Source organism: Strigops habroptila, chromosome 1 (assembly GCF_004027225.2).
Source record: "Strigops habroptila isolate Jane chromosome 1, bStrHab1.2.pri, whole genome shotgun sequence".
Classification (NCBI taxonomy): domain Eukaryota; kingdom Metazoa; phylum Chordata; class Aves; order Psittaciformes; family Psittacidae; genus Strigops; species Strigops habroptila.
In genome coordinates, this window is record NC_044277.2 from 90,481,042 (window position 1) to 90,505,153 (window position 24,112).

At 40.4% G+C, this 24,112-nt stretch overlaps 1 long non-coding RNA gene across 1 annotated transcript in view; it reads left to right on the top strand.

Annotated features, from left to right (window-relative positions):
* The first annotated feature begins 5,243 nt into the window (after positions 1 to 5,243).
* Positions 5,244 to 24,112, top strand: part of LOC115616199 — a 28,962-nt gene continuing 10,093 nt past the window's right edge. Inside the window, exons 1-2 of the long non-coding RNA XR_003994229.1 lie at positions 5,244 to 5,851; positions 16,515 to 16,613. This is a non-coding gene — a long non-coding RNA (uncharacterized LOC115616199). The remainder of the gene's footprint in view (positions 5,852 to 16,514; positions 16,614 to 24,112) is intronic.

The window sequence follows — 24,112 nt, forward strand, 5'->3', positions numbered from 1 at the left end:
TGTGGGGAGCATGGCGTTTTGAAAAATTGAGAAAGCAACTTGTAGTTTTGTAGAACTTTCACTAGCTCTGTTTGGTGTGTAATCTGCAACCTTAAAGACAGAGATAAAAAGAGAACATTTCCAGGAGATAATGTGGCTTAGATTAATCACTCTTGCTGCATGTATTCGAGTCAGTTACTCAGAGGAAATCCAAAATGTTTTAACTGTTTATAGTACCTAAATACAGTATTAGTAAAGCATTGATCTCCAAAACTTGGAAAACTATTTATCTTAGCAGGATTAAATGAGTTCATTTATTTTCTTTAAAGGAAACAGCACAAGTATTCTGGCCCTTTTCAAGGTGAAATTCTTTCTCTATAAAAAGAAAGAAAATGGATGCAGTTAATACTAAAGTAATGTTCTACATTTGCTGGGCAGTGATTTGTTAATTTTTCACACTGATAAATGTTGAGGTAAAATGATTTATCTGTGTCCAGTTTCTTTTTCTTTTTTTTTTTAGGGATATTCAACAGCGAAAAATGAATTGGGAAGGACTAAAGAAAGAGTGAGGGGTGGAGGGGGGAGATGGGAGACAAAATTAAATGAACTTTAAGGTCAGTGTCATAAAGATACCAACCTAATCTGGTTATTGCCTGCCCTCTGGAGAGGGGAAAAATCTTACACAACCACATTAAAGTTGAGAAAAATGAGAAGCTGAAAAGAAGAGGAAATTGTATTACTCTCTGAGGTAGATTATATTGTATGGTTAACAAATGATGGTCACTTACATTCCTTTACAAAAAAAAAAAAAGACCCTGAACACATTGAAGTCATGTAACTGAACAAGAAAAGTCAACTATAAAAAATCTTGTACTACATCCAAGAAAGTGAGGTGGAATATCACTTAATAGAGAACTGGTTTATTTTTCATAGGAAACCAGAGGCTCTCCACTAAGAGAAATCCATTATTTCTAGGTTTGGAAGGGTCTGTTCTGTATCCTAACAATTACTCAGTAATCTTTTTATGTTGATGGCATTGTGAAATGTAAATAGCGCCACACCATCCGTTTTCACTGACTCTGCAGCTTCACTTTCTTGAGCACCCAAGGTTATTTCTAGGCTGACATGCAGTTCAGCAAAGAGAAATTCTTAGGGAAGTGAAGAGCGAGGTTCCCTCTCTTCCATGCTAGATGTCCTGGATGGCTCACCTGAGCCACAGGGCTGTGAGGAACACAGGGTACAGGCACTGCTTTGATGCCAAGTCTGAGTCTGTCTTGCTGGCTCATGGCCTGGTGGCTCAGTCTGTGTCTTCCCTGCTATTAGTCAGTACCTGGATGTTTTCTCTTGGAGGATGGGTGTTAGTGGTGCTGAGCCGGGGTTGGAAAACTGAAGAATCGAGGGAGTGCACTTTCACCTGATTTTTGTCATGGTGGCCAAGTTCAAAGGGACCTTGCTTAGCTCCCTTTTTTCTAGGGAAAACTGGCTTTTTTTTTTTTTCCCTTGAGAGCCAAGCTTTATGTAAAGCCTCTATCCTCTTGCTTTATTCAGAAAGCACAAGATGTATTTTGATTGATTCACACTGAAGTGCCCACACTGAAAACATTTCCAGAGTAACACAGCATGAAAGAAGTACAAAATTAAAGTCCTTCAGTGTAAAAGTATACATGACATGAAGGATATTTCTGCAACTTTTGATAACCGGGTTGCTCTTCAACTACTTCTACTTCAAATCTATTCTGGGAAACTTTTTCAGTAAATGACCGCTATTGGATCCCTCAGTTTCTTTGCTGGGAAGAATGGCCAGCAACATTTTTATAAGTTACTATCTCATGGTTGAAATGTGCTTACCAACAGCACGTAAATTACTTGTCTGTTGCAAAGTAAAATAGGTGCATTGAAATGAATGATTGTTCATGTGCCTAATACACTATTTTGTTTTTCACCTGTGCTTGGACTTCAAATGCACAACTGTACAAGGTGCTAATTTTGTCACATTCATTTGTGAAGTAGCATGTACATTTCTGGTATTTACCTTAAATTTTATGTATAATATTTAGTGTACCTGTTTGCCTTAATTATTAGAGGGGCAGGGCAAGAGGTATAATGGACTTAGTAGCACAGTTGCTAACTGCTTTGGTTGGATGCATTGATGGAACAATAATACTGTTGGGTTTCTTGAAAGTGTTTTTGATGCAAAATGCTTGAGAATTATTAAATAGAAATGTTACTGTACAAGACACATCATCTTTACTTAAGCCTGATATGAAGAGAAACGAGTTACTTTCTGCACTGCTTTGAAATGCAAGAACTTAAAATACAGGCATTGGTTTACTTTGCCTTTTGTTAGACTGAGAGCTTTAGAAATGTGCAGAGCAGAGAACACAGACTTTTTTTTTTTTTTGTTTCTTTTAACAACTGAGGGTTTAGAGCGACTGCCAACGCAGGAGGAAATACCATTAGATAGGTACTAGAAAAGCCAATATTCCACATCATTCGTGCAGACAACTAACATTTGAAACTTGCACGAACTGCTTCCACTTAAAAGCTGTCAGTCACATTGGTTATAAAAAGCCCAGAGCACTTAGGGACTGTCAATCACTTCCTAGAAGAGATAGCTGACATCTTAACATTTACTTTGCCAGTATTTACCAAATGCAGCAAACCAAAGGGTGAAAATGCAAATGAAAACACACATTCTCACTGATCATATAATACAAGGGAAACATTTGGATCAGGTATTGTAGCTGCTCACCTAGGAGCCTCCAATCCTGAGAAGATTTTTCTCTCTTGAACTATGAATAGAACTGTTGCAGGCTGGTTCCACTGTGGTGCAAGAAAAAGGCTTTTGCAGACAGTGTCTGCGGGGAGTTTTTATGGAGTCATCAGGTGAGGAAATAGGTTGACTCTGGCAGGTTATGGGTAGGGGAGTAGCAAGAAATGTGCAGAGGACTTGAGAAAGGCACATAAAGGGCATCTACCTTCCTTTTTTTTCTAATAGTAATAGGGATGTGGGTGTTGTAATTATTAGACTGATGACATATTCTCATGTAAGAAGGGGATTGGTAAGGAAAGGAATGGGAGGAACCAGTTAACTCAAATACACCTTCTGCTCTTTTTTTGTATGTTTCTAGAGTTATTGCTCTGAGAACCGATGCTTTAGATGCTGGTCCAGGTGCTTCAGTGGGACTGCAGCTGTGGGTAGCACTAAGCTAGAATTTGGCAACTAGGAGGGACCTCCACTCAGGACCACTGCTACTGTCACAGAGCAGGATGTCTGGTATAGAGCTGATGTGCTTGCATGTCACAGGCCCATAAACACTGTTGTGCTGCTCTGCTGTCAAGCCCTGTTTCAGAAGATACCCTTTTGAGGTGTATTGTTGTGAAGGTAGATGGGATGTTGTCCTTGAGGCTGCCTCCTGCAATTCACTGGACCTGAGTACCAAGTGTCATGTTCCACAACCACATGCACCTGAAGTGATCCATATGACTGTTGGTCCTTTTTCTCATCAGACTGTCAATCTTTAAGTCAGCATGGCCAAACACAGCAACTAAGGAAATGTTTCAGAACTCTGCTGTATATAAAGTCACTCATGTGAGTGCCTCTTTACCAGAGTCTTCTGGAAGGTCTGATACAATATCAAGCAGCTTCTGACATTTGTGTCTCTTGGAGTAGTGCAGCCGACATCTGCAATGTGTGGTTCACTGGTGAGCCCAGAGGTTTTGTTCACTGCGCGCATCCAAATGTTAAGTCTCATAATTCTAACACAGCCTTTGGTTCTGCAAGTCATCTTCCATGCAGGGTTCCTCCTACCATTTGAAGTGGAGTTTGGCCCTGGATTAAACCACCTAAATGAGGTTTCTAGAGACCTAATGCAACTGTAGATGCTTATGTATAAATTCACAGAACCAAAGTTATGTTCCCATTGTAGTCAGTGAAAGTTAAACCATCACAGTTTATGGAACCAAGTGATTTAGTTTACCTTGGAGTAGGCACCTCCCAGCTGTCAGCAGGATGGTTCTATAAGCTTCATTGACTATACTGTGTAGGTCTCCTTTGACTGTAATAGGAATTCAGGCATTTGCTGCATATTCCATGCCTTAGGCCTTAATCCTGAACCAAATCCCACCCTTGCAGCCAGCTGCTTAACTGACCATTTGGAGGACTTCTCCACTGGGATTATAGCCTTGTCTTAAAACTCATGTTCCCACATACACAGAGCTACCATGTAGGGCTGTCTGACATGGTATATACATATTTTAACTTTTCTGGCATCTTTAGCTTGGATAAAGGTAGTCCTACAGCTGTGGCAGCTCAGAGCTCACTGTGGGTAATTAAACCAAGTATTTAACAATTATTTCCCATCTTTCTCTGTGTATTTGTGTGTCAGATCTATATATTAACCAGCAGTATGAAGAGTACCAATTTAAGTTGTGGAATATGGATAAACTAATTACATGACAGTCATGAAGGTCTTGCTGCTGAGTGTGTATAAATGCATGCACCTGTGCTTAAGGAAACTATGGCATGTGTCAGAGTATAGCAGGATTCGGGTAGTACAATAAGATCAAAGGATATGTTTGGAGACTTGACTGGAGGTATAAGCTTCCTCTGTTTTCCCCTTGGAATGGAGTAGTAGAGTCTGCTGTTTGTGTCCTTAATTTACCAAGAAGAAAAGCATTTTCCCATTGTTTCTTACATGCCATGTCTATCTCTTTTTAAACAGGCCAGGCCTGTATTCTCTAGTACTCTATTTTTGTATTAGGAAGTTCTTTTTCCCTTAGGGAGACTCTTCATCCTCCTTTCAAGGGTAAATAAAGAATGCTATTCACCATAACAATAAGTCTAGAAAGAGGAACAGAAAACAAAATGTCTCTGTATACATATTGAATAGCTGAAAGTTGATTACATCAACGCTCTGCTAATCATGTCAAAAACCAGATGATTGTGTTTAGTATGGACTAGAGGTTGGGGCTAAGAGAAGGTTCGATAGCTTTGTGTAAGAAAATGCAGACTGAATGTATACTGAATATACAGAATAGACTTCTGTGGTCCACATAGGATATTAAACAAAATGGATATTTTGTTTTATTTCTGAAAATACTAGGGAAGTTATATGTGAAGAATACAGTGCAGAAGAGGGGGTTTCTGTTATATCTTCTTCTCATCTCCTCTATGTCCTCTGGTCCGTATGTTGTGGCCCTTTGCTGTATGACAATGAAGATACATAGCTGTTAGGGTCAGGAAAACAGGTCATGGACTCCTTCCTGTATGCGCTGATTATCCCTTTGTTCCCTTCCTCTAATGATACAGAAAATGAGAAAACTCTAATAAAGGTTGTAACCTGAAGCACTATCAAACAAAGAGGTGATTGTAGCTGAGCCTAGGACTCACCTGCCTCGGCAAGATGTGGTGTTCTCTGGAGTACTGATTTCTTATCTGTAGATCATGAGCTGGAGACCTGTCCAGATGTCATGCAAGTTATTTCTATTGGTTGAATGGCAGTGTGTAGAATGGGAGATCCCCTTGTGAAGTTTCTTCCAAGAACTAAATATAAATTCCATTAATTCATGCTTATCAGAGAATGTGAAGGTTAACTAGTTATGTGCTTTAACTTTTAAAAACCCAGTCTGGGGCAGTTTAAAGAGACCTAACACTGAAATAAAATAAAATCCTCATCACCTTAAATTTGGTGTTTTTAAGGTAAATTGTATTGAGTCATCAGTTCCTTTGGAAAAGTGGATTATTCTAAAATGTTGGAACAGCTCCCTTATTTTCATCAAATGGTCATAACCAGAATACAAGAGGAATTCCATAAAAATTATCCAGATGAAGGAGAATAGAAACTGACTTAAAATATTGGCTTAATGCTGGGTAGGTCATCAGCTAAAAAATGGCAGCATGTACTTGAGACTGCTTTTTTGTCTGAACAAGATCCAGACTTTTAGACATGACTTTAAAGATCTTGAAATGACTTCTGAAATGGTCATTTTATTCAATATTTTCTTGAGAATGATCAGATTTTTATAATACACCTTTTGGAAGTCCTTCTTAAAGCAAGTGTGTCTGTTAATCAAGAGCAATACTCATGTTGTTTTAGGAAACCTTATAACAGTTCTTAGGTGTGCAGATATTAAAAAGAAGCAAGATTTTCTCCAATCTGCTATAAAAAGCTAATGTTGTCTTCAAATGACAAATAGAATGGAATTCTAATATATGTGGGAATTTGAGAAAACCAAACATTGAACATACTATAAAACCCCCTTGGAACAAGACACAAGGCAAATGGAGGTATTCCTTGTGCAAATTTCAAATGGCATCTTAGACTATTGCAGTAAGACAGAGCTGAGTATTGCTAGTGTCAAGCCCTGAAACATCATGAATTTGTCTTTAAAAAACCAAGCTGTAGTAACTTCTTGTTTACTTTTATTTTGCCTTTTGACAACATCCCCCACCCCCCCCTTTGCTTTTTTTTTTTTTTTTTTTGTTATTTATTTTTTTTTTTTTTAAGTCTCTGGACTTCACACTTTCAAGTGTTCTCCACCCCATCAAGGCATATATATTTTATAATAATTATGTATGTGTACTTAGCAAAAGGCAGGATTACTATAAAACTAAATTACTTCAGAAAAGGGGCCTTGAAGAGAAACATCAAATACTATGAGATTCATAATATAGTCTTAGGATTTGGCAGCATAAAAGGAGGGGGTATTTGCAAAGGCTCCCTAGACAACAGTGAATAGAGAGTGGGCCACCAGTACAGTTAAGTTAAGCTTCTGTACTGGATCACCTTGTTCTCCATTGGAGTTACTTCTCCACTGCCTGTAGAAAGAAACACGGTCTCACCAGGCTGAAGTTAGCTTTTGTGACTAGCTCTTCAAGTGAGCATGAAGAGAGGCTTTTAATGTAAAGAGCTTCACTTCTAATCCCACATGCCTGTAGTGATCTCAAAATACATGAGGCTGTAATTCTGCCCGGAATTAGATGCCGTGGTCCAGCCTACCAGAGAGCTAACACATGTGCATAGATCCATACTGAATAGTTGCTGCTGGATACCTGCCTGAATTTGAGAAAGGGGTGATAAACAGGTTTGTGACAGACTGTTTGATATGCTATGATGCTAATAGCTTGAAAGAGCGCTCAGTAGGTAGAGAACCGCTGTGCAGAATTAGTCAGTCACCAATATGCTCACAGCACCGTACTAGTAGTAGGCTGCAAATTTCAGCCAGACGGTTTGTGTGCTCTCCTGTAGGCATCCAGACAAGCCTGTACCGAGATGACATTTGCTTCACTACAGATATGTCACGGATCATTTTTCACAGCCCTGTTGAAGTGGCTTATTTATTATCATCTGTTCTGGTGTTATATCCTGGACATGGGAGAACTGTTTACTGTACCGCAGTGCCAGGAATTCCTTGTTACTGTGCAATCTGACTCCAGGAGAAGGCTTCGGATAGGGCTCAATGCTTTTCTCCAGGCTGCTGCTACCAAAGCAGGGCACTCTGGATTGAACCGATGAGGCAAATCCCAGGAGTTACGGCAGAAGTTAGTGGTTTGATATTTAAGTAAGTGACTTCTAAGTGAACAGGTACTGGATTCGTCACCATTCCACTTGCCCCAGCTTTAGAAATCAAATGCAAAATTGTAGCCAGCAGAACAACCTGACCTTGGATGTAGGCAGCTCTGTTGTTAGTCCACTCAAGATTTGTTGAAGTCACATTATCAAGAGCAGTGATTCTCAGCTACACTCCACAGAGTGCTAATGGCCTGCAAAGCTATGCTGCCTTAAAAGGTTCGTGAGTGATACAGGGCGGTGGGGTAGACCAGAGAGTATTCAGAAAGCTGACAGTGATCCATGAACAAAATGCTAGGGAATTTCTGCCATTACTGCCCTAGAGCATGAGGAGTTTTCAGTGTTACTTTTCACAGGGAAAGGAGCTAATGAGTTTAGGGAATGGCGACAGAACCTGGCTGTTGTGTTTTCTAGACTTTACTGTATTATTCTTAAATTTGCTTTTCCTTGCCCTGTATCAAAATAACATTCACAACCCTTGAATATTGTAAAACCACGTTTCTGGGAAAGTCACCTTTCTCTGGGTCTGTTTGTCTGATTTGATTTGTGTTGCTATGCTAGAATAATATTTCCCAAAATCTCTATCAGTATGATCAATTAAGTTGTCGGCTAAAATCTGTCATCCAAGATGACTCTATGTTGTTATTAGAAGGGATTGGATTGATCTCCACTAAAACCAAGCTACTGCAAATGTCAGTTACTATGGGTAAAAGCACACTGCTGTGTGCTTCAGAAAATGAAGCTCGATCTACTGCAGAACACTTGCATTCAGTGCACAGGTTTTAAAGAGACCGAACGTAAGAATTGTAGAATGGTTTGGGTCGGAAAAGACCCTAAAAATCATCTAGTTCCAAGCCCAATGCCATGGGCAGGGACACCAGGCCAGGTTGCTCAAAGCCCCATCCAAGAATACATTTATTTCTAGTTGTCGTTGTCTGTATGAGGGTAAGACTGAGAGATTCCAAACAATAGTGTGGTCCCATTGTGCCAGGTCTTGCGCAAACACATGTTGACCACTGAAAGAGTTTGTGATTGAAACAGCAGATAAAAGCAGTCATCTTTTCTCTAGTCCACAGCTAGGAGATAGGATAGGTGGGTTGCCTGAGTTTACATGGAGGGGGACTGGTCCCTGTTTTCTTAGGCCCAGAGTTTTAGCCATTTCCCACTTCTGCCATGCCCACTACAGCCCAGTCTAGGGCTGGAGCAATACAGGGTGGGACCTACTGGGGAGGAAGCCTCCTGTGACTTAGCTGCTGGCTTCCAGCTGGTGAAATGAAAGGTCAGAAATCCACTTGATTAAGGATAGAAGGTGGGTGGCCTGCCTGGGGATTTTTGTTTACATAGGAGCCCTTGGGTCAGACAAGAAGAGGGTACTGGTTTGCCCCAGCAGCTGAGCCCAATCTCACAGAGGGTAGCTGCTAGGTGGACAACAGCACAAGTTCCCCAGTACAAAGTTAGGAGAAGCTGCACGTCTGGAGCTGGCTTCCCTGCTTTCCCCAGGAGACATTGATGCTGCCCTGACCAGCAAGGTGGCTTTTGAGGCAAGAGGAGATTCAGTCTAAATAGTAGCCACTGAGGGGAGGCCCGTAAGGTGGTTGTTTTGTTTTGCTGAACATGAAGCCACATCTTGTTCCTCCATTGACAACAACAGAGGTTTTCCTGTCAGAGGAGTCGATGATGGGGTAAGAGCAAGAATTCAAGTTGCTAGCTAGAATAAATGATCTGGGACTTGAAGCAATGAAGTGGTATAAAGTGTTAAAAAATGGGCTGAAGACAACTATTTGAAGACGTGTTGTCACTTACTGAGAAATTTGTTTTGCTAGCTAGTTGAAATCCAAATATTAAGGTTGTTTTTTCTTTTAAGCAAATGTAGCATGAATGGAAAATTTATGGAAGATGTTGACTTTGTTCTTTCTAAAAAATGGAGCCTTGTTACTGAGCCAGGACATGAAAAGCGGCTAGAAAGAAAACTAAACCAAATTAATCTTTTCTAATCCAATAGAATACGAAAGTAGGCAGAAAACAATGATAGAAAAAAATGAAGCCAGATTTATAATTCTTTTATTATAATGTAGCAGTAGTCAGTAACAAAAGAACCTCATTTTGCTTTGTTTATTTTGTGATGTTTGGATTAGCAATGTCCTCTGAAAATAATGCACCTTAGGCAACAGAGTACAGGTTTTTCCAGAATGTGTTTAAATATTCTTATTTCTTGTGTGCTTCTGAAAAGGGAAAATTAAAATATACCATGCAGTACTCCGAATTCTAACCTCCTTTTTCAGATGTTTAATTTGCCAAACGCAAGTGAGGAGTTGTTTGAAGATTTAATATGTGCTGCTGCCATTATTTCTCATAAACATGCACTCTTACCTGATAGGTAAATAACTGCAATAGTTAGGTGGTGTATATACATCAGTCCAGTTAGGTATTTAGGATTATTCTTCACTGTTACTGAAGTTAGCTGGTAAATCAGAGTAATTCTGGGCTTACAGCTATATAACGAAGAGCAAAAGTCGGCCTGGCTTCCTAATGAAAAGTCATTATGCGTTAGGACAGACTGTATTAATTATTAATCTCTCCTTCCACATGATGTGACCAGTCTTTCATGAACTCATGGTCTGTTCCAGCCAAATTTGACAGTGGGTTGGGATTTATTGAGTGTCTGGGAAGTTCTCAAAAGTAGGTGGCCAGGTAGAAGCAAGAAGGTTTCCAGGCTGCTGGATCCAGAACATGGAGCCTACGAGATACCAGAGTGTCTGTGGTGGAAGGAAACACTGAAATGCAAGTGCTCATCAGATCTGCTGCTCACAGAGCTATTTCTCTGTAAAGAAGACCAAAAAACATTTATCAGTCCACATAAATTCTGCTTCTACTCATGGTTCTAAATAATTTTGCATTTTAAAAATACGTACTGTTTTCTGTTTGAAAGAGAGAAATCCTAGGATTCTGCATGCACCAGTGCTATAGTTCTGTAAATGTTGGTGTGCACTGTCTGCAATGGCAAGTCCCCACTCCCTGCCTTCCCTCTGCAGTATCTCCACCCTGGCTGCACTGTGCCTCCTTTCCTAGCTCCAGCCCTCACCACCTTTCCAACCTCTTCTCTTTAGCCGGGCTCATTTTTCTGCTGGTTAGTGAGTTGAACTAGCACACAAAGAAGGGAGTCAGCCTCCCCTCCGCACCCCACCCCCCCAGCGTCATGGAGTTCGTCCCCAGTGCCCAGCCATGGTAAGACACTTGGGTGCTCACTCAGACCCTTCTGCTGGCCTGGGAATGGGAAGCAGAAACAACCTATTTGGGATGTAGTAGGGCCTGGGTCTGCAGTCATGTCTCACAGTTTGAACAGAATCCAACTGAGCAGAAGCCTTGGGAGTGTTTTCTTCTCTACCTGCTCATCATTTTATAATTGCTAGACCTGCCATGCTGCAGGAAACAAAATAAAATCTGAACTGGTGGAAAACCTTCAGTTCCTCCACTGGCCTTAGAAATGTTACAGGGATTATCTGAGGTACTAACAGCAGAAATGGTTACTGTACCAGCAGAAGCAATAAAAAGCCCAGAAAAAGTCATCTGGGTCTCTGCGAGCTGTGCGCCTCACGGCTTAAAAAGCATCTCAATGCTGGTTGTAGGATGCTGAAATAAGTAACGGTGCTATCTGCTGTGACCCTGCAGTGGTTCTCATTTGATCGAACAAAACCCAAATGCACACATTTTGCTTTTTGTGTGATGCTTGTGTGCACGGCGGTTGCCTTGGCAAACCAGAGAGCACTTTGTTTAAATCTGTTACTTGTAGATTCAATGGTTTTAACTAATTTCATTTGTGCAGCAAATTGCAGTACCTTTCTCTTGTATTCAGGGAGCAATATACTGCTTGTGGCTAATTTTAACATCTCTCTTCCTGTGTACAGAAAGCTAAAAGATTCTGCTTTCTTGGCAGAAAACAGCAGTGAGTTCAAATCCTATTAAACTTGAGTCAGTAGGGTGATTTCTATTGCAATGGGAGAAGCATTCAGAGGAAACAATTGTACCAAGCCCACACCTAAGGCAGAGAAAAAGATTTATCTACCGAAAGACTGGAGTCTCATTTTCAAAAGTGTCTTAACCTCCTGGGTGTCCAGAAAACCTTGGACACCTACAAGTGAGGTTTTGTCATGTGGAGCTCATTATAGCTTTGGGATGGAATGAAGCCTAGAGCTGCCATTCAGCCCTACAGCCCTATACGTAGGGATACCAAATCCATGGTCCAAGTACCAGATCTGTCCCTCCAGCTGTTTTGTTTTTTTTTTTTTTGGGCATCCCCTGGGTCTGTCAGTGTCACGTGATGGGAATTCTCTTGGTTCTGGTGACCCAGCTGCAGCAAGTGGCTTGTCCTATGGCACCAGCCTTACCACCCAGTTTCCCATGCATCCTGCCATCTTTCCAAGAGAGTGCTCACCATGTAGCTCACTGTCAGAAAAGCAGCAGTATCAACTGTGAGGACATTTTAAGTGAACACCTGGCTTCATCAAGGCAGATTTTTGAATGAGGTACACTGACAGTGCCAAGATCAGCCACCACAGCTGAAAATCATGTACTTTGTCTTTTATGTCTTTCTGTCATTAGTTCTAAGCAAGGTTGTTCTCACAGTCCTGCCGCAAAGCTTGTGTTTACTTCACAGGACACGGGAGCATGTCACAAATTAATATTGATGGAAATATGAGGAGAAAAATGTACAAGTTCTCATGTCATATCTGTTTGCTCTGGCACTATGCTGGGTCTCGCTTTTCCCTGTTTCTGTTGTGTAATGGTATTCCATGTCCTCTTGCTCTATTTTTTTTCTAGTTGGTCCACCTTTGCTAAACATCCATATTAATTCAATCAACAAGTAAACCATTAAATGAAGAATCCTGCAGTTTAAGTATGAAACTGATTCATACAGGAAGTGGTTTTTTTCTTTGTTTTAATGAAAGCAGTCTCAGCAGCTCACAGACACAAAAAAACCCACACATGGAAAATGTGCATAACCTCTTTGTGCTTCAGCTTTGAAGAAAATGTTTATGTTGTACCATGGTTAATACAAATTAAATTATTGTTAAATCCCAAAATCATTTTTTGTTGTTTGAAGATGGGATAGGCCCATGCCTTTATTTGTAGGAACAAGCAGAAAACAGAAAATGATCTTGCTGAAATAACTTGTTGTTTTGGTTTACAACCATGAAAGGGAATGGCATTTTCAGAGCTGTGTGTGTGCCTCTATGTGGGCAGTTCACATTTCTATGGTTAGGATGTAAGATTATTCCTAGAAAAAATTATGGAGCTGTCTTCTATCACATTTTAAATATTCATCAGAAGTTTGATCCTAGCACTAACCAGTCAGGCTTTCTGTCATGCATATATGAAATAAGTGGCTAATGTGTGCAGGTAATAAAGTTCCGTCTTCCAAAACCTGATCATCATATGCACACTTTAGCATGTTTCTGCTCTTTTCCCTAAAGTGGAATTTACATTGAATTTCTGAATGAACAGAATATGAATGATGCACAATTTAGTTTAAGTATAGTGTACCTATATTCCCTCTGAAACTACTAGTCTTGCTTAAAAGAATAGCAGTTTCCAGATTTAAAACATTGACAGAGGTTAGAACATTAATGTACCATTTTTCCCTTTTGGTTTGTGACTTCCAGATTCTGTCATGCTTTCTGGAAGGCTGAGTAAAGTTACATTTTTAAATTTAAAAGTTTAAGTACAATTTATTTGAGCTGACAGGTCTCTGATCAGGAGAGATGGATACAATTTCTAAGTGCTATTTTCATCATTGTCTTTGTAGCTATAGGTTCACCTGTGGCTTTGGAAACAACATTTTAACAGCAGTATCAATATGAAAACTTGAGGAAAGAGGAGTCTACTCTCCTTACTAATTCCTACCTCTACCGTCCATCTACAGTGGGCTAGAAGAAATCATTGTTGATAAGGGAAATTATACCAAGAGAAATTAAAGTGCCTTTTGCATTGTTAGGGCGTATAGAGGTCAAGCTGAGGTTCCAGGTCACTTTTAGCTAAATTAAAGAAAGAATGAAAACAGGAAGAATTACTTCTCTGTATAAAACCATGTGGTACTTTACCAAAGGTAAAAGCAAGCTGTGCCACTATCCTTACTTTTAGCCAGACACCCTTAAACATCTACAAGTCAGGGCAAATGGGTAAGCTTTGTAGCATGACCTGCAGGGTCTTTGGGACCAGCACAGAATATTCATTCTAAAACCATGAAATAATATCTCTCTGTAAACACTTCTTCATCCTTCATTTTGTAGGATTTTGCCAATCAAAAGCTCAAAGTCATGAGACTTTCTTCTCTCTGCTAAAATTATCTGATTTTTTTGTGTGTGTTATAAACTTTACTCGGGTTTTGTTTGTGGCATCTGGCTTTTTTTTTTTTCTCTCTGCAGGCATTAACAATCAAAATTTCTTTTCAGTAACGTCACTGAAATTTTCCCATGAGTGCGATAACTTATGATCTTAAGAAAATTTAGACTTTTTCAAAATTTCTGTTTCACAAGAAAACAGACTTCTTAAACTTTGTTGTCATAAAAACCCCATCTAAAATGTCAGAGAAAAAAATACCTAAAATTCAGTTAGTATTTGGGAAATATTTCCTATAGTAATTGAGATTTTAAAAAGAAAAAAGAAAATTAAAAAAGCCATACCGTTCTGAGCATGCAAGATTTTATGGTGCAATAACTTGAGAAATTAAGTTAATGTTCATTGCAATAGGAGAAGTTTAAAATCAGCAACTTAAGGGATGAGCATACAGGCTAAGCAATTCCATGAAAAACACAGAAAGCTTACAATTTCAGTTGTATATTAGCTGCTGTACCTGTGGAGCTAGGAGACTGCAGGTACAGGGGTAGTGAATCCAGTCCTTGCTTCTAAAGAGGACTTGTGATTCTAAAAGATGTGCTTTTGTCTGGGAGAAGCCTTGGCATCTGCATGATGTACTGGAATGTGTTGTCTTACTTGCAAAGCTGGAATTGTGTGTTACATTCAAGATTTTATTTCATAATTTTTTTCCATTTTAGTTTTCTAGAGGTTTTAAATTTGCTTTTATGTGTTTACTTAAAAGTGCATTGAAAATAGCCTTGTATACCTTTTTACATGCATATCATCTCCTTTAACATTTAAGGAAACTTCAGTGTTTTTGTTAGGTGTGACTATTTTCTTTTTTCTTCTTTTTCTGGTCTTGACTAGTCTTTTCTTAAATGAGAAGGTTGTTTTGATTTCTTTTGTTTTCCTTTCCCCCCCCCCCCCCCCCGTCTATACCCTCCCATGAAATTCAACTAGCAGAACCAAGATTTTTGTCTCTGTAATCATACATTATCAACAATGACAAGAGGTGTAATTAGCTTCATAACCAGACTCTATCATGAATCACAATCTCTCAAATGTTTAATTCCATTGGCTGTGAGTCCAAACAGCTACCCATAATTGCCAAGTGCAAAAACTCAAATAAAACCGACTTGTAAAAAAGTGTTAGTCTCCTGTTCAGGTTTTAAACAGTCATCTTTCTATAGCAAAGATTCAGTCTCTCTAAAATCATCACATGTGCAACTATCAGCCTCAGATTTCAATAGGGAAGGATTTTTAACTTGTTTGGGGTAAATTCTTACTCTGTGCAAAGTTAAAAGTGCTGCCACTTACACGGGAAGGGAGCATGAGAGAATACAGCTTACTGGATTTGTCTGAACAAGGCTGAATGGATTGGGCAAAGCCTAATGAATTAATCAGGCTTTTGAAAAGTCACTGGTATTTTAAACAGCAACTTTGGACTTGGTCATTCACTCCAGAGACTTATAGTGTTGCGGTAGGCCACTGTTGGAGGCTCTAGCTGTTAAGAATAAGGGTCAAATCTTGGTGCCACGGAAATGAACAACAAAAGTCCCACAGATCTCAGAAAGGGGCCATGATTTAACCCAGCATCCAGCTTTTTTCTCTATCCAAAGCAGACATTAAAATGCAAAACAATTGCAGGAGAGAGTGAAGGAGAGGAGAAAATTTTCCAGGCAAACAGGCATTAATCAAACAAGCCATTTTATTAAAAAAACGAAGACATAATAACCAGGGCTTACTCACAGTTAAGGGAATTTTTATGTCCCAGGGTTTTTCCAGTTTTGCCAGATGCTAAGTCGAAAACAAGAAGAAGGCCATAGAAAGAAATATCTTGGCTACTCCTACACTGTGCAGAGAATTAAGCCTCTCAAGTTCTTGAGCTAGTTTTTAAGTATTATATGTCCAAAGAGGAACAGCAGAAGGAAGCACAGAATTGTAATGTAAGTATAAGTGGACCCAGATCAACAGGAAGCTCGCTGTGATTCTGACAAGCTTTAATTGCCAAAACCTTGTTTGTGCTGCAGTAGTTTCTCTGTATCCTCACAGTGCAGATGTCTTCAGGAGTAGGAGGAATGCTCCTCCCATTCCAGTTTCCTAGAAATGGATGAAAGCTTAAAGATTTCTACACACAGCATTTTTTTTTTTTCCCCACCAGCAGACCTCATTCTCAATTGAAAATTTTCATTTCCCTTTGCAAAAGTCTTTTACAGTTCCTTACCACTGGGGGCAATCTAATACAGATATTGGGGTGGCCGGTGCTGCTTCCGCTTTGCAACCACAGTCCTGTGGAGTTCGTTATAGTTCAACCATCTAACTTGAAAGAAATTATGCAGTAAGGCCAGATAAAAAACACGTCTACTGTGTTTCACTAGAAAATGAGGAGATATTTATCTCTGAGTAAAAAGGATAGATGATAGCAACTTGAAGATTTAAATTGATCCAAGTATATGATGCTAAAGATCCTAAATGGTTTCAAATTGCGGAAGATTATCTTGTAATTTGTATATATTGCTTCTGTAGGCTGCTGAGGAAGCTAATTGCGATACATCCTGTGGTTAAGTTATCATCTTTCTCAATGACTGAAGATCATAATTTTATCTTTAGGTGAGTTTAATGCTACCCATCTGTTACGTTCATTTGTATGCTGGAGCAGCGCTGACAAGCCTCCTGTTGTTGCTGGTACAATTTGTGTCATCCAACCAGGTTAGTGGAAGATTCACCTCTATGAAACTACTATATAGGAAACAAGCTCAGCCCTGAGAGAGCAGCTCTTCTTTATTTTCCTTTTTTTCTTTTTTGAGTGTGGCCAGTTAGTACCAGCTGAGGCTGGAAACAGGAGGCTCTTGGGCTTTGTTCATGTAGATTCTGACTGACCTGACTGCATGTTTACAAATAACAAAGTAAGCAGTATCAAAAAAGGTACTTATTAACTGCACAGCTGTAGTGGAGATGAGATACCCCTGTGGTGTTAGGGAAAGCTGGTTGTTTTGTTGTACAGCATTTGCCTTGCTGCACAGCAGCTCCATGGTAAGAGCAGCCTACACAGGATGACTGCTGAGAAAACGGGCTTGCTGCTTGCCCTGGTTTGCCCTCACTGGAGCACCAGCACCTGCAGGAGCAGTCACACGCACAGACTTCTTTAACTGGCATATCAAATACAGACCAGAGAGACTGCTAGGGAAGCTTTTGTTTCCTTAATCAGAAGGGTGAATTAAACAGTGGAAAGATTTCTTAATTGCCAAATGTTTTGGGGTTTTTTTTTTTTTTTTTTTTTTTATACAATCAGTGTGAGAAAGGAGGGCCCTGTGAAAGACCATGCCAATTCTGCATGTGTAGCACCCTGTTGGATAGTTTGGGACTGATGGTAGAGGGCAACAGGCTCTTGTGCTACCTTGTTCTCTTTTCCTTTTGATATGCTCTCATAGCTCTTTTCTAGCACAAATTTGGATCTCTTGCATATGAGATCATTTTCTTAGCTCGCTAAAGTGAAAAGTGTGTTGGGATTGACAAAAGGAAGATGCGCATAACTACAAAGAAAGGGCAGGAGCAGATGGATTCTAACTATGTTAAAGTGGCATATAGGTTTGCAAAAAACCCCAAACCTAACAACAAACCACAAACAAACCCCATCACAAACAAAAGAATAATCTGGATGTGTACGGTTGATTTTCTAAGTACTCACGCTTTAGTGCTATATTTTTGACTAGCCCAAATGAGACAACAAGGCTATTCTGGGAAGGGTGCTCTGTAATAAGGAATGAAGTCTGAGAGAAAAATGAGGATAAAAAGAACAAAGTATCTTCTCAGTCTCGTGTGCAGAATCGGTTTAAGGGGAAGTGAGACCAAACCCCCGCATCTAAGTACAGTCTCCAAAATTCTTGAGGAGTATTTAGTTTGGGTTTAGGCCTAACTTCAGATTGGATGAAACTCCAGGTTGTCTCCCAAAATTTGTCACTATTCATGCTAATTAAAGGATAGATGTTAGGGCTTGTCTGTCTTCAGCAACAGAAGACGAAGTGAAGGAAATTCTTCTTGATGCTCTCCTTAAAGTCAATAATGAGATCTGATGTCAACACACTCAAGCAAATGTTGGATTTGGAGACTAGGGCAGGAACATTGCTGTGCTTCAAGTTGTGGCAATTAGGCTGTATAAAAGGCATTTTCCAGGGGAGATGGCCAGATATTTGGGCTGCTGGGTGATGAGGTGTGGAGATGGATGTGCGATAAGAAGAGGGGGGATGAAGAAGAGGTGTTAATTTTTGGCGCAGATACTGGCTGGGCATGACACTGCTGTTGGACAATTTGTTGATGGGAGTCATGAACCATTTTAGGAGAAAAGTTGTCAGGTAAAAAGCCTGCTAACATACTTCTGAGCCTCTGCATAGGTTTGGAGGTTTTCTGAATGTTGATGGTGACTTGGCTGTACAACAGCTCTTGCTTTTTAAACATTGAAACATGAGACTGTGTTACCTTCTGCTAATGTGCTTTATGTTAAGTAACCTTTAAAAATAACTAACCTTTACAAATAAGTGTGCTAACATCTGTGTGAATGGCAACTTCCCACACTAACCAGGTCTTCAGGCAGGGGGAGAGACTGTTGGCCCTCACAGATGGGATTTGTTTAATGTATATGTGTGACCCTGACTGAGGTGCATTAGTTTGGCTAAAACTTTGGAAGCTACTTCTGAAATCCAAGTGTCAAGGTTGATCCTGTAAAATGAGAGGTGGTACATGTGAAAATAGAAGTGAGCTATTTCTCAGCTGTGTCCTAGCAGCGTTCACATCCTGGGCTGGATGACATGGCTTGAGACAGATTTCTAACCAATCGGAAAGGCTGGACGAGCTCATGCATGACAGCTCTGTTTGGCCTAGTAATCTGTACAGTGTTTTCCTATACATGCAGCATGGTGGCTACCCCAAGAAGTGACTGGAAGCTCCTGTGATGATTAAATGAAAGGGTCCAAGCACTCCACCAACATGGGAGATCACGTGGTAAGATGATGGGTGTATCTTCTAAGCTGTTTGAGTAGTGTTTGCAAAGGCTTGAGCAAAGCCTTGCTGTACAACGTAGTGGAGTGGCAGGAACCTGGAACTTTTCAGCTTTAGAATGCAAACATTTTTGACATGGCCTTCTTGCTTGCTCACCATAACAAGGAGCAGGTTATTAGCTGCCCTTTTGGCTGTGCTCTGCCGTTTGTGTTGAGACATGCCTGGGTGGTGGTTGGAGGGGAAGGAAGCAGAGTGCCGTGTCTCTGACTTTGCACCACATGTTTCAGAGCGCGGTCGTTCACTCTCACATTTTACAAAATCAATTTCCATTCTGTCATGGTATTTCACACATTCGCGTTCTGAATAAGTTAGAGAATATTCTACAACTTACAAAAATAACTTTAGTTTTAATTTTTCCTGTTACATGAAGAAACCTATCCATACTTTATCTGTTACAGATGGAAAAACTACATATGGAGAAGTCAGATCTATTAATTAGTTTATAGGCACAAAGTCCCCTAAAGAGTGCCACAGATCCATGTGTTATTCTTAAGAGCTGTCTGAAGTACTTGCACTGAATAATTTATTTCAATTTAGCCCTGTTTCTGCTGTTAATTATCCAAGATCAGACTTTGCTTTTTGGTTGTTTTTTTTTTTTAACCATTCTCCCCATTTACCTAAATTCACTGAAATTCTCTGAATATATTTCAGCCTACTGAGGTATTCAAACCATCAACACTCATTGAGCTCTGTTGTCTTTAAGGCATGATAGGATGATTACTAACTTATGCTGGTTTTAATCCTTCAGTCATTATTTAAATCCTAGGAGAATGAAGAAAGGGGGAGGAAAGTAGGAGAATGGGAAAATCAGCCACATGGGAACCTTGAACAGTATTACTTTTTATTTTGTCTTTGAGGACTGTTTCAAGGCCCTAGCTAAAAATCTGTCTCTGTTGTGCTAGGAAAAGAGGGCTGAACAGCATCTTCCAAGTGTTGTGTAGCTCTTTTATGTTGAGAGGTTTAGGGTCAGCCAGGTAGCACCACATGGTGAGACAAGGGAGCACTGATTTCCATGCTCAGTCCTACTGACTTTTCCCTGGGCTGAGCAACTTCGGACTCCGCTGTGGGATACTTTCAGCAGGTGAGACAAGAAGAGCAAGGGCAATAGGCTGGGAAAGAGCTGGGCAAACAGGGCTGAGGTAGAAGAGTGGCAGCAGTCTGAGAGTTGTATTTTTTGTTGTGCATTATTTTACATGTGAGGACTTAGTTGGCCTGTTTTATAAAATAAAACCGGCAAAATGTATGGTCTATTTAAGCCTTTGTACAGCAATGTAGCAGGGTAATGTAATCTGCACCCTCGTTGAATTACTGTAGATTTTTCTTTCTAAATTAGAATTATTTCCTTTCTCTATGGAAAAAAAAGCTTTCTCAGCAGTTTTGATGCATCTGCTATTGTGTGGTATAGCTGTAGCAGTACTTACGGAAAAAGCTATCCAGAAAAACTAAATTAAACTCTACTGAAATCCATGGCTCTTTACCACTGTATGTTTTGTTTTTCTAACATCACCCTGTGAAATACTGCCACCCTTGTATTAGGCAACATACACACTGATGGGCACTCACCATCCCAGATGTGGTGAGGATCTACAGGCACATGGGGATAGGAGATATTTGCTGTCATTCTCAAGGGCAAGGTAAAATGACTGATGGGATTGTCAGGAGCACTGGTTGCAGCTTTAGCTATCAGAATACCTTTAAAAATCTGTCTCTAATCCTAGATAGACAAGAAAAGCAAAGAGGACCAGAAAAAATGTCCATAACTGTCTTTCCCAGAGGGCCTCAAAGGCGTAAGTGACTTTCCCAGAATTAGCTACAGAATCTGAAGCAGCCCTGGACTTTGAACCCACATCTCCTGGTATGTTGCCATTAACACGGAACATAGAAATACTTTTGGACAGTGAATGGGGAAATGGGTCAAAATTTCAAAGTAATTCACAGCTGTGTGTGAGAAAATATTTGCAGACACATCCTCTTACTCATTCCTCTCTGTCAGTTAGTACTCTGTGGTGCATTTGGGACTCAGAAATATCTGAAAGATTTATTTATCTATATATGATTTATTTATTTAGGTAACTCCCTCTGGTACTATTTATGTAGTTGTGCATTTTCATATTCCAGTAAGTCAGTGACATGAAACCTGTTGATACACAACTGGAATGTAAGCAAATAAACAATGTGGTGAGCCCCACTCCTGTTGATGACGTCATGCTTTAATGAAGTTTTCTGTATGTCTTCATATCTCTTGCTGGATGTTATGGCAGGCGGCAGGCTCTTAATACTGCTACAATCTTGCACTGGGGCTTCTGGGTTACCACCAGTCCTTGTACACAAAGACTGTGTTGATAGAATTGTGATAAGGGCTCAGGGGGAGATAAGGGCTATGTTTTGGCCCAATGGCTTGACCTTGCTCTTGTTGAGCCAACAGCAAGAGTCCTATTGATTTCAAAGTGATTGGGACACATTAATGTATTTTCATTCTTGAGAGCTGCGTGCAGACAGACGGGAGGGACTGCTTGTGGTAATGCTCAGTGCAGTTTGTTGTTACACAGGTGCCTGTTCTTGCGAGAATCAGTCCTTCTTTTGGCAAGGCAGCTTTATGTATCTGTGTTTTGTGTGTGAATGCAATGTTTGTCAGGCACTTGTTTGGCAATCCTTGGAGACAAGTTTTCTATGCGCTGGGTGTCTGTCTTGATGGTGCTAATTTACAAACTACGTTGTGATGCTTGCTGTGTATCAGAAGGCAGGTCCAAGACACTGGTGAGTGTTCACCAAGCCTGTTAATCCTGTCAGGCTGTAGCCACACAGTTGAGTTTGGTATTCTCATCACCTAAATTCCTAAATGTACTTCTAAGGCACGTTCCCTTCTAACGCAAGCTGCCCAAACATCTGTGGCGAGACTAAGGAAAACATGGAGAAAAAGACCCGAAGATGAATATTTCAGCAGAAACGTGGGAAGGAATGCAATGTAGCTCACGCAAAACCTTCTGTAGTGTATGCCATAAATTAACACAATATAAATTTATACATATTTACACCACATAGACTAAAATATATAAATCCTCAATACTCAGCCTTCTGTAGTAGGTGTAAGCAAGCAGTCCATATGTTTAGCTGATTTCTGAGGAGCTCTAGGGAACAAAATGTATCTTTATGGAACTTTTGATATTAAGGAGATTATAAACTAGGGTAATCAGTGAAGTTATCAGAATGGACTGTCTTTTGTGCAGGCTGAAAACAAGCAGCAATCTCTTGGTTTGCTATCTGAGGCTCTAATTCAGCCAGGTGCTAAAATACACATGTAATGTTTAGGGGCATGAATAGTCCTATTGATGCTGAAGGCCTAAAGATCAGTCCATTGCTCGTTGGATTTTCTTGGCTTCAGACTGCATGAGTCCATTTTCCTCTTGAATTTGTGTACTTTCATTGCAAATATAAGCTTGTAACATCTTATTACATACTAGGTGTTTATTTCCACCATTTTACACTGGCTGTTCTAGACCAGTAACATGTGAGCCCATCTTTGTACAGCTTTGAGGTAGAGAATGGAATCTCTATAATTAGTTTCGTCTCTGCCATTTTAAATAAGGAGATACGTATTTTTCTTATATGTTTAAGGTACAAGACCTGAAGTCCAAATGTCGGGATTCTCTTCCCAACTACACCATGGTTTCCAGGTATTATGGGGAATTGCATGATTCATGAGCAATCTTTTGTGATTTCTACATCTGAAATGTTAGGAAAACTTCCATTTCACAGAGGTGCTAAGACAACGAAGATGAAGGAGAATGAAGGAAATGAAGGAAGATGGGGAGAAGAAAATGGAGGAATAGTTTATAAATTTTATGACAAACTGTCCTGACACATGTTCTTTGCCACAGGGACAGTGGGGTTATTTGCAGCCTTTGACTTTGGCCTCCTCCTCATACAGGCACCTATGATAGCCTAGATAATCTCTGGAGCAGGAAAGATGACCTTCCAAAGTGCTGTAGAGATTTCTGGTGCTGCTCTAACAGCATACCCTCCACCTCACACCTACTTCCCAGCCATTAAAAAATACCTCCAGAAGTATCTCATCAGGCCTGACATCTCCAAGCCGTACCACGGAGGTGATACTCTAGAAAGACATGCTTAGTGTCAAGACACATACCTTAGTGTCAAGGTATCAGCACAGAGGAGTGCAGTCAAGGCTTAGTGCGGACCAAGGTGTTTATGTATTTGTGATGACTGTGTCCCGATCTAGGGCTCTACCCCTGGGAGGAGAAACTCTTAGTAGAAATACAGCTAGATAGATACCAGCTAGAAGAGGCTGGGGTCATGCCAGCCGCTGTATGGTGGTAGTTCTAATTTTTAAAAATATCAAAAGCTGTGTACATAAAGGAAGGAGATGGAACCTGACCTGCTGGGCCATCTGAAAAGGCACTCCAGCGTTTCCTGCAGCTGTGTGGCTCCTTTGGCAGGGTGGCAAACAGCAAGCTTCTCATCACCTGTGACTCTGCAGTCAGGGATGATGATCAAAGAGCCAGATGTCCCTCTCAGTCACTTCAGTGATAGAGGCAGACAAGGACCCAGTAGAGGGGATGCTCTTCATGAGTCAGAGCATCCTGCCCTACCTTTCCTTCCAGGCCATAGAGAAGCCACAAAATGAGTGACCAAGAAAGACTGCCTTTCAAGCATACCACAGGAGTGCAGCCCTGGTGGGTGTCATCTCATCCTGATGGAGGATAGGGTACCTGGAGAGTAGCAAAGGAAAATGGGCTTTCATATGGATAATATTGTGAGGAGTACCTGGCAGAAGTTACGCATCAATTAAATTCTGGGCTTTAAGGGAGTGAAGTAATTGTGGAAGCTCCCCACTCCACTATTGCAGAAGGTGAACCAATATGGCCAGTATGCTGCAGAGTCATGAGGCTTTTCATTTGCAAAGTAATAGGAGCCACTGTCACAACAAATCCAATTGTGTTGCTAATAGTCAACCACAGCATTATGTGACTGCAGGACTGAGCACTGCCCCATTACCTCCCAAAATACCTTATTTTTCTTTCCTGCTTGTCTGTATGCCAGAACATAATTAGCCTCATTCCTTGGCACATGTACATTGTTGGACCAGTTATTATGGCTGCACTGTCCACACAAGGTGAGATGATAAAACATAC